Genomic DNA, 10,397 nt, shown 5'->3' on the forward strand with positions numbered 1-10,397 from the left:
CCCCCCCCCCCCCCCCCCCTCAAAATTAGTATAGATTTTCGCCGCCGAAAGCGCCGTTAGATAGTTTTTAGGGCACTTCACTAGAAATAGATATTCTAAAATAGTATAAAGGGGAGACCCTTTGGGTCGGCAGGGGTTCGAATCTGATAGATATCCCAAAATAGATATCCCAAAATATCCGATAGATATAATACACAGGGGAGACCCTTTGGGTAGGCAAGGGTTCGAATCCCTGAGGGGAGCGTCTGATTATATAAATTTCCCGAAAAAGTCTAAGTGCAGGGAACTTATAGTACAATTGAAAGCTATCACCTTAACAAAAAATATAATCTTTAAAAAACTGAACAGACGCAACGAAAAAGAACAAACCATCTTTTCAACCTGCAATTGAACTAAAAAAAAATTAAAGCGAAGTGAAAAATGTTACATTCACTAATTAATACCCATCATAAGATGCCAATCAAATGAATGATGACGTGAATGAGTTTCGTTTTGCAACAGTGAAATACACATTTTCTTTTTTTTTCTAAAAGTTACTACCATGTTACATGCTATAAGCATAAGCAAACCAAAAAAGAGATCAAAAAGAGAAATTTTCATTATTTAATGAGAAAAAAAACAGTATTTCAGATAAAAAAAAGATATCAAACGTAGAATTTTTCATGATTTAAACGGAAAGTATCAGTACTGCAGTTGATGATGTGTTGAATCATTTTCGAATGTTTAGCTTACATATATTTTTCTCAATATTTGGACTTGCAATATTGCAATTAAACATACATTAAAACAAAACAGTTCCCCAACAAGGAACGCCATGCCTGAAAAAAGTAAAAAAATTGTCTCATTTGATTCATTTTATGCCAACCGTCCTATTAAGTTCTTTGAAAAGCTTGCATTTTCAATTGTTTCATGTGGTTGTTGGCAGGGGCGGATCGAGGATTTTCTCGAGGGGCGCGGAGTTTCGAATATTTTCCAGACTTTTTGTTAGGTCGACTTGTTTGATTTTCCGAGCTCGCCCAAAGCAGTAAAAAGGCCCTAATTTGGCCAAACCTTCTGCGCCACAGGCAAAATTTTGAAAAAACAGGCCAAAAAAGGTGTTAACCAAAAAATGCGTTCTTTCGGCGCGCGCGTTCCTCCCCCGCCACTCAGAATTAGTATATATTTGCGCCGAAAGCGCTGTTAGATAGTTTTTAGGGAACGTCACCAAAAATAGATTTCACAAAATAGTACAAAGCTTAGACCCTTTGGGTCAGCAGGGGGGCCAAAGCCTGATTTTGGACCTAAGCCTGATTTTTTTACCCAATTTTCCCTCAACGTGTTTTGCGCTTCACAAAAAACAACAGTTCTTTACGATGATTTTAACTATTAGGTATAATTCATCTAACTAGTTTCGTGCTTATAAAATTCTCATCATATGAATACATTTTTGGTATGCGGGAGAAAACTTTAGCTAAAAAAAAACGATCTTTTTACAAGTTTGCCTTGAAAATGTTTCTGTTTTCGCATCCTATTTTTACATTTTAGGGTCAACGTGTACGCAAAAGTCTTGATATTTGATAAAATTTTTCTTCATTGATACAAGAATTTAAAAAAATGACAATTTTAATTCAACTATTTTGATCAAACTTTTGATATCTGCAAGTAGGAAACTTAATAACGCCTTTCAATCAACTCTATTAAATTACATCTACAGTTTGTGATAGTAAATTGAGTCAAACCTCTAAATGAAATCTACATAGGCCAAATATAATTTTTTTTTCCTCGAAGAAATTTCAGATACATGAGTAAATAGTATGGATATTAAGAAAAAATCTTTGAAAAATAGACTAGTTGCAATTCAACGCAGAGCCACTTAAGTGTGTTTCGATTTATAAGTGATTATTGTTTTCATATTTTTACATTTGTTTAAAAGCGGAAACATTTGTGAAAATGCAACAAAAAATAGTATAAATTAAAAAATAAGTTTTTTACACTAATTAGTTCTTTTAATTTTTTTTCAATTCTGACAATGATTAAAGTTAAATGAAATAATCGAAGAAAAACAAACAATTTTTTGTACAAAGTTTTGTTTGGAATTCTCAGAATTACATCCGTTGTCAAAAAACAATAAAAAAAGATGACATTTGCAAAAAAAATAAATCTATTAGAAGACTGTTCCATAGATTGAATTGAAGTTTGATCGAACAAGATGAAGAGAACAAAAAAGGGATATAAAACTTTTGAAACTATGGTAATTTGTCAAATGCTATAATTTATTTAGGTACAAACTTGATTCATGCAGTTTGATACAAAGAACGCAGCCTTGTTATCTGTGTTGTGTGTTTTTTGCTGTTATTTCTGTCTCATTTCAATTATATTGAATAAATTATATAAAACCGACCTTAACTAATTTTTTCTCAACTTCAACCCTTTCAACAAAAATAGCAAATAGTGATCTGAAATTTTTTCTTTTTGTTTTCTTTTGCTGGAAAAACAGCTTAAGAGCAGGTGCTGCTTTTCGTTGTTTGTATGTAATTTGCTAATTTGAACGTTTCGTTGTCATTTCAAAAAATCTTAAATTGCTGTAAATGACTAAACTTGTGAAACAAATAGCGAAAGCCTGTTTCAAAATTTTAATGCAGAAATTCTAGTCTTTGAAACGAGCACCTCAATTTTTCTACATCTTTTTGTTTGATCCAGCTAGAACTAAAAGTTTTTGAGCCAATCCAAAAGTTTTCGACCCAATTTTCGAACAACACCCAATCCAATCTTAAAACAAAACGACTCAAAGTCAACACCAATCCAACACCAAAAAAACAAGTTGAAAGGTTAACCTGAACACTCACTTAAAGCAAAAAAAAATGACATACATTAATTGTCAGTTGTCAGTTTAGGATCATCTAGTTTTCTTCTTATTACAAATTGCGATGAAAAAATTGTGCATGTTTGAATGTTTAGTTTGCATTTAATATTGCTTTATATAGACATGTGTTGTAAAGTTTGGTTCAGATTGCTTATTAAGGCCGTAAATTTTTGTACTTAAGAAGCAAATTCAGTTTCTACAATTACACTAATTTTATTAGCAGAGCTAATTTTTAATTTTTTTATAGGTTTTACCATTTCTGTCTCTTTTTTTCAATTGTAAGTCAAAACCTACAACAGCTAGGTTATATTAAACCAGCTGAAAATCGTAATATTAATTTATGTAAAATATTATCAAAGTAGTTTGCTTTTTTAAGTTGAAATCAAAATTGATAAAAATCTACAAAACAAATTTTTTTAGCCATTAGAGGTTAACGCTAATCTAAGTAGAATGGTTGAACATGGTGGCGTTGAACATTTTGAGTTTTTTAGGTTCAATCTACTTCGTGCCTTGCTCGACTTTTTCAGTATCGCTTATTTTTTTTACCTCTAGCTGTAGTAGCATGTTAGGTCATAATCGCAAAGTTAGATGTCACAGCTAAGATGTTAAGTCTTAATAGCTTTAAATTCAGGCTCTTGGTATTAGTTTATTTGAGCTCTTGACAGTAATAATTGAACTTTTGACTTCATGCGATATACATATTGAAACTGCTTTTAAAAAAACAGCTTTTGTCAGTTTTTTATTTGTCTTGTCAAATTTTAATTTTGTATAATTTTTTTTTGTTTTCAGTTTTTTGAGCAAAAACGAAAAATACTGGAGTTTAAAATAAGAATTCTTCTTTTTAATTTGTCACTCGGGCTTCTTAACTAAATTTTCAAAGATTTTCATTTTTTTTACACTTTCAACCAAATTCATGAAGTATGTGATTCAAATTTGGAAAAAATTCAGCTAAGAAATTCGAAAACGATTTAACACATCATTAATTTAAGTACTGATACTTTTTATTTAGGTCAAAAAAACTTCTATATTCAATACGTTTTCTCTTTTGTTTTTGATTTTAATACTGTTCTTTTTTTTAGAAAAAAAAACAAGCCAGTTTTTCACAATTGCAAATCGCAGCTAAGTCAGATTTTTTAAATTTGATTGCCGTTTTTTGATGGTAATCTACTAGTGTTGATTGGTGTATTTTGTCATAATTGCAAGTAAAAAGAAAAACATAGGATCTCAAAATTAAAAAAAACAAAAACCAATGGAAATTTCAAATTTTAGGTTTTGGAGCATTGAATAAAGAATGTAACACTTTTTACTGCGCTAAAATTATCACTAAAGTGCAGTTTTCTTTTGAAATAATTGTTTAAAAACTGAAACGAAGAGGTCTAGCTTATTTTTTATGTCTATTCAGTTTCCATCGAAGTGAAAATCAGATTTTATTAGAGTGATACCTTTCAATTCTGTCGCGAGTTCCACTGCAAGACTGAAACAACAATAAAAAAATTTCATGATTTCAGGTTTTTTTCGGGAAGTTGATCTAGTCTTCGGTAAAATCTGGTATAAGAGTGGTGATCCCTTGATCAAGCAACCGATTGACTTTTTATCAATTTCATTTTCTGAATATAGTTAATACAGACAATAAGAGCTCAACTCAAATAATCTCTAGAAGCTGTTTTTTTATTTGTTCAAGCTCTTTCGTGAATAGTTTTTTTTCAATTAATTTTCGATTGAATATTGACTGATGAACTTGAACACAATAAAAATAATGAATTTCTCTGTGCGCATTGCATCCAGTTTTAGACTATAAGATGGTTTTTAAGTCTAAGAAATCAACAGTTAATCAGATATAAGATTGTTCAACCTGACTCTGATGAGCTGTATTACAAATGATGAAGCAACTTTTATAGCACATTTATTAGATTTTCAGATTGAACTTTTTATGCTGAGCTATCTTCATGTTCGTAATTTTGGTCAAAAATTTTTTAGTTAATGAGGACATTCATTTTAGGATGAGGGAAAACTCGCTATGTGAATACATTTTTCAATTAAAGTAGTTTTCTATGCAAAAAATTTTTGTTTTCCTGCTTGTGTCTGGAAAATCGATCAATTTTAGATAACAGTTATTGATAAAAGACCTTGATGATTCATTTTAGATGAAAATGAGGCATATTTGAACAATGCATAATTTGTTAGACATAATTTTTAAAGCTTAGTAACTTTTAATTGCAACCCTATGGTCAAAAAATAACAGTTAAGGAGCTAGTAGACAATGTAATCTGATCTTGATGAGTCAAACTACAAATAATAAGGCAAAACTTTCACAATGCTTGTTTTTTAAACATAGTTTTCCATGGTGAGTAGTTTTTGTATTCGTGAGAGTGTTAAAAACCAATAGTGATTGAGATATGAGATGATGAGTCTATTAAGTTTCCATTAAACATAAAATCTGATTTTATTTGAGTGATACTTTTCGATTGTATCCCAAGTTTCCCTGTAACAAGGAAACTAACAAAATTTTTTTTCCTTATTTCAGGTTTTTTCGGAAGTCTCTCTATTCTCGGGTAAAAAGTGTGATAAGAGTGGTAATCCAATGTTCAAGCGCCTAATTGACTTTTTATCAATTTTTTTCTGAATGTAAACTTTTTAGACAAAAAAGCTCGAATAGTCTCTACGAAATTTTTTAAAATTTTTTTTTGATGTTCTTTTGTGAATACCTTCTTTCCTCAATTTTGATTGAACTTTGACTATCAGTTTTGATTATAAAAAAAAACATATTTTTTGCATCTAGTTTTATCTAGTTTTTTCAAAGATGTTTGTCTCAGACGTTTTTAATGACGAGTTGAGGAAACAAAATCTTTCTTTTTTTTGAACTCTTTTTTGTTATTATGTTTAACACTAACTTTAGCAACCTTTGTTCATAATATTTTGCTTGAAAAATAAGTTTAAGCTTTTTTAGATGTGCTAATCGTAACTGGTAAGAAACACTGCGCATCGCATTCTGATCTCAAAAAAAAACATCATAGCTTAACCGATGTTAGTGAAGCTCAATATCAAGATCTTCAGGATTAAAGAACTTTGCTGAATCAAATATTTGCGTCATGATTAATTTAGTGTTTTGAGATAACAATTTCTGGTCAGTGTAGTTTTTCAGTTCTTTTCTTTTTTTCTCTTGCTAATGACCTAAGCCTGATTTTGTAAACCCAATTTTCTCTCAACGTGTTTTGCGCTTCACAAAAAACAAAAGTTCATTACAATGATTTTAACTATCAGTTATAATTCATCTAACTAGATTCGTGCTTATAAAACTTTCATTATATGAATACATTTTTGGTATGCGGGAGATAACTTTAGCTAAAAAACGATCTTTTTTTTTTTACAAAATTGCCTTGAATATGGTTCTGTTATCGCATCGGAATATTACCTTTTAAGGTCAACGTATACGCAAAAGTCTTGACATTTGATAAATTTTTTCTTCACTGATACAAGAATAAAAAAAACCTCGACAATTTTAATTCGCCTATTTTGATCAAACTTTTAATATCCGCAAGTTGGACACTTAATAACGCCTTTCAATCAAAATGAGAATAACTCTATTAAATTGCATCTACAGTTTGTGATAGTAAATTGAGTCAAACCTCTAAATTAAATCTTCACCAGCCAAAATAAATTTTTTTCCTCTAAGAAAAATCAGATACGTAAGTAAATAGTATAGATATTAAGAGAAAAATCTTTAAAAAACAGACTAGTTGCAGTTCAACGCAGAGCCACTTCGGTTTGTTTTGAATTAGAAATGATTATTGCTCTCGTATTATTAAATTTGCTTAAAAGCGGAAACGTTTGTGAAACTGCAACCAAAAATAGTATAAATTAAAAAATAAATTTTTACACTCATTAGATTTTTAATATTTTTTTATTCTCACAATGATTAAAGTCAATTGAAATAATCCAAGAAAAACAAACAAATTTTTGTACAAAGTATTGTTTGCAATTCTCGAAATTACATCCGTTGTCAAAAAACAATAAAAAAAAGATGATATTTGCAAAAAAATTAAATATGTTAGAAGACTGTTCCATAGATTGAACTGAAGTTTGATCGAACAAGATGAAGAGAACAAAAAATTGACATATAACTTTTGAAACTATGGTAATTTGTCAAATGGTATAATTTATTTAGGTACAAACTTGATTCATGCACTTTGATACAAAGAACGTAGCCTTGTTATCTGTGTTGTCTGTTTTTTGTTGTTATTTCTGCCTCATTTCAATGGTATTGAATAAATTATATGAAACCGACCGTAACTAATTTTTTTTTTCTGAAATTAGACCTTTTCAGCAAAAGTAATCAATAGTGATCTGAAATTTTTCCTTTTTGTTTTATTTTGCTTGAAAAGCAGCTTAAAAGTTAAAAGCAGGTGCTGCTTTTTGTTGTTTGTATGTAATTCGCTGGTTTGAACGTTTCGTTATCATTTAGAAAAAAATCTTAAATTGCTGTAAATGACTAAACTTGTGAAACAAATAGCGAACAACCTGTTTCAAATTTTTATTGCAGAAATTCTAGTCTTTGAAACGAGCACCTCAATTTTTCTACATCTTTTAGTTTGATCCAGGTAGAACAAAAAGTTTTCGACCCCGATCCAACACCCAATCCAATCCCAAAACAACACGACCCCAGTTCAACACAAATCCAACACAAAAAATCAAGTTGAAAGGTTAACCTGAACACTCACTAAAAACCAAAAAAAAATTTGCCAGACTTTATTTGTCAATTTTAAATTTGGTTTTGTATCATTTTTATAATTTTCAGTTTTTTTGCGCAAAAACGAAAAACACGAAAAACGAGTTCAAAATAGGATTTCCTTTTTTTAATTTTTTTACTCGGGCTTCTTGGATCGTTTTTTTTTCTAAGTGAAATTGTTTTTTCAATGATTACAATTTCATCCAAGTTCATGAAGTTTGTGATTCAAATTTGAAAAAAAGGTAAGCTAAATATTCGAAAACAATTTAACTCATCCTTAATTGAAGTACTGGTACTTTTTTATTTTGATGGGAATCTACTGGTGCTGATTAGTATACTTTGTCATAATTGCAAGTAAGAAAATATAGGATCTCAAACTAAAAAGTCAATGGAGATTTCAAATTTTAGGTTTTGGAGCGTTTGCATCAAGAGTGTAACAATTTTTACTGAGCTAAAATTTCTGTCAATTAAAGAGCAGTTTGCTTTTGAAAAGAATTGTGTAAAAATTGAAAAGAAGAGGTCTAGCTCATTTTTTGTGCCTATTCAGTTTCCATTGAAGTGAATTTCAGATTTTATTAGGGTGATAACTTTCGATTGTATCTCATGTTTCCCTGTAATACGGAAACTACATAAAATTTGTTTCCTTTTTTCAAGTTTTATCGGGAAGTCTCTCTAATTTATCGTAAAATGTGGTATAAGAGTGGTAATCCATTGTTCATGTGCCCGATTGGCTTTATATATTTTTCTGAAAGTAAACATTTTAGACAAAAAAGCTCGAATAGTCTCTACAAAACAGTTTTTTTTAATTTTATTGATGTTTTTTTGGTGAAAAACTTTTTTCCTCGATTTTGATTGAACTTTGACTAACGATTTTGAATACAAGTAAAACTTTTATTTTATGCATCTAGTTGCATCTAAATTTTCTCAAACATGTTTGTCTCAGACATTTTTAATGTCGAGTTCAGGAAACAAAATCATTTTTTTTCAAACTCAATTTTGTGATAATGTTCAACTTGAAAATCATTAATTAAGGCTATTAATTTTGTGATAATGTTCAAGTTGAAAATCGTTAATTAAGGGTATTAAATAATTGAGATAAAGTTAACATGTGTTGACCTTGATAAAACATACTACGTAAGATGAGGCAATTTTTAACTAAAACATAATGTATTTTTTTCAATTTCTGAAATATGATCAATAAATTAACAGTTAGAGAGATATTTGATGATGTAACCTGACTCTGATGAGCCATATTACATATGATGAGGCACAAAGTTTTGAAAAACTAACACAATTTTTTTTTTAATTTTTGATGCTGAGCATTTTTCATTTTCATAATTATGGTCAAAACATTTCCAGATAATGTGATATTAGATGATATAACCTGACCTTGACGAGTCTTTCCACATATGACGAGGAATAGCTTCAGTAGTGCATATTTTTTCAAACATAGTTTTACATGCTAAAAAACATTTGTATTCATAATTTTATACGCGTAAATTTCACTACTGAGTAACTTTCTTCTTTGTATCTATGGTCATGATATTCATGTTTTAAAAATACATCAATTTGCATAATTCATCAAAATTTTCTCTGCTTAAATTGTCTTTACCTCATATGACTTTTCAGCTGTCATTTTTATGTAACTGATAAATTAACTGGACCAGTATTTGTGTGTAATTTTTGCATAAGAATTGAAAGGATCCCTTTTTTGTCCTTTTATCGGAGTTTCAGCCGATGTTTTTTGACCTTGAAGAGTTAGACTACATATGGTGCTGCAAAATTCTAACCGCGTATGTAATTTCATGCGTTTTTTTTGTATGCTGGACAGTTTTTATGTTCTTGCCTTTGGTTAAAAAATTATTTTTTTAAACAGTTTCTCGGCTCAAACTCTTAAGTTATGTAGTTTAAATTACATGTGTATTGTTTATTCTTATTTCTTGGTACATATGGATTTATTACTTGTCTGAAATTGCCTTGGGTTGTTCATACGAAACCTTCACAAATGTAAGCTCTTGATCGGTACATGTGTATAAAAATTCTGAAGCAGTCTAGAACAATTAATGAGCATTTTGAAACGTTCTAGAACAACCAAGAACAATTTGCAAAAACTAAAACATTGAATGACCATTTTGAAACGTTCTAGATTAATTTAGAACAACTTCCCGCGGATTGTGATGTGCCCAAACACTTACTCTTAACAATTTCTTAATATCTGTCAATTTTTGGTAAAAGACTATAATGATAAATTATTTGTTCTAAAAGACTCAATAGTATACTTCTACTTTGTATCAATTTCATTAGCCGAAAAGTATAAACAATAACAATCAAATTCGGAGAAATTTAATTGTTTGAAAGTCAAAACATACCAAAACTCGGTTGAGCACGGCCAAAACGTATCTTGCTCAACACGAGCACGGTCGAGCTCATTAGTTTTGTCCGAGCTTTCAAATTGTTACACTGAAGATTGGATATTCATGTTTTAAAAATTTATCAAGTTTCATAATTCATCAAAATTGTCTCTGTCAAAACTTTCTTTACTTCATATGGTATTCGAGCTGTCATTTTTATATAACTGCATTACGAAGCCAAACTGTGTATTTTGTGCATTGTAAGCCGATTTCACAACAAGGACGCTCCCTTTGTTCTTCTTTTGTTCTTTACTTTCCTTTGATCGTTCCGACAAAATTTTTACATGTTTAAAGACTTGTCTCTGGAATCCAGGAACATGCAGACACAAAATTGTGCACCTATCCCGTGCACAGTTTGGCCTCGTAATGTGATAAAATAACTGGATCACTATTCAGCTGTAATTTTTACATAAGAATT

This window comes from Symsagittifera roscoffensis, chromosome 6 (assembly GCF_963678635.1).
Source record: "Symsagittifera roscoffensis chromosome 6, txSymRosc1.1, whole genome shotgun sequence".
In the NCBI taxonomy this organism is placed as follows: domain Eukaryota; kingdom Metazoa; phylum Xenacoelomorpha; order Acoela; family Convolutidae; genus Symsagittifera; species Symsagittifera roscoffensis.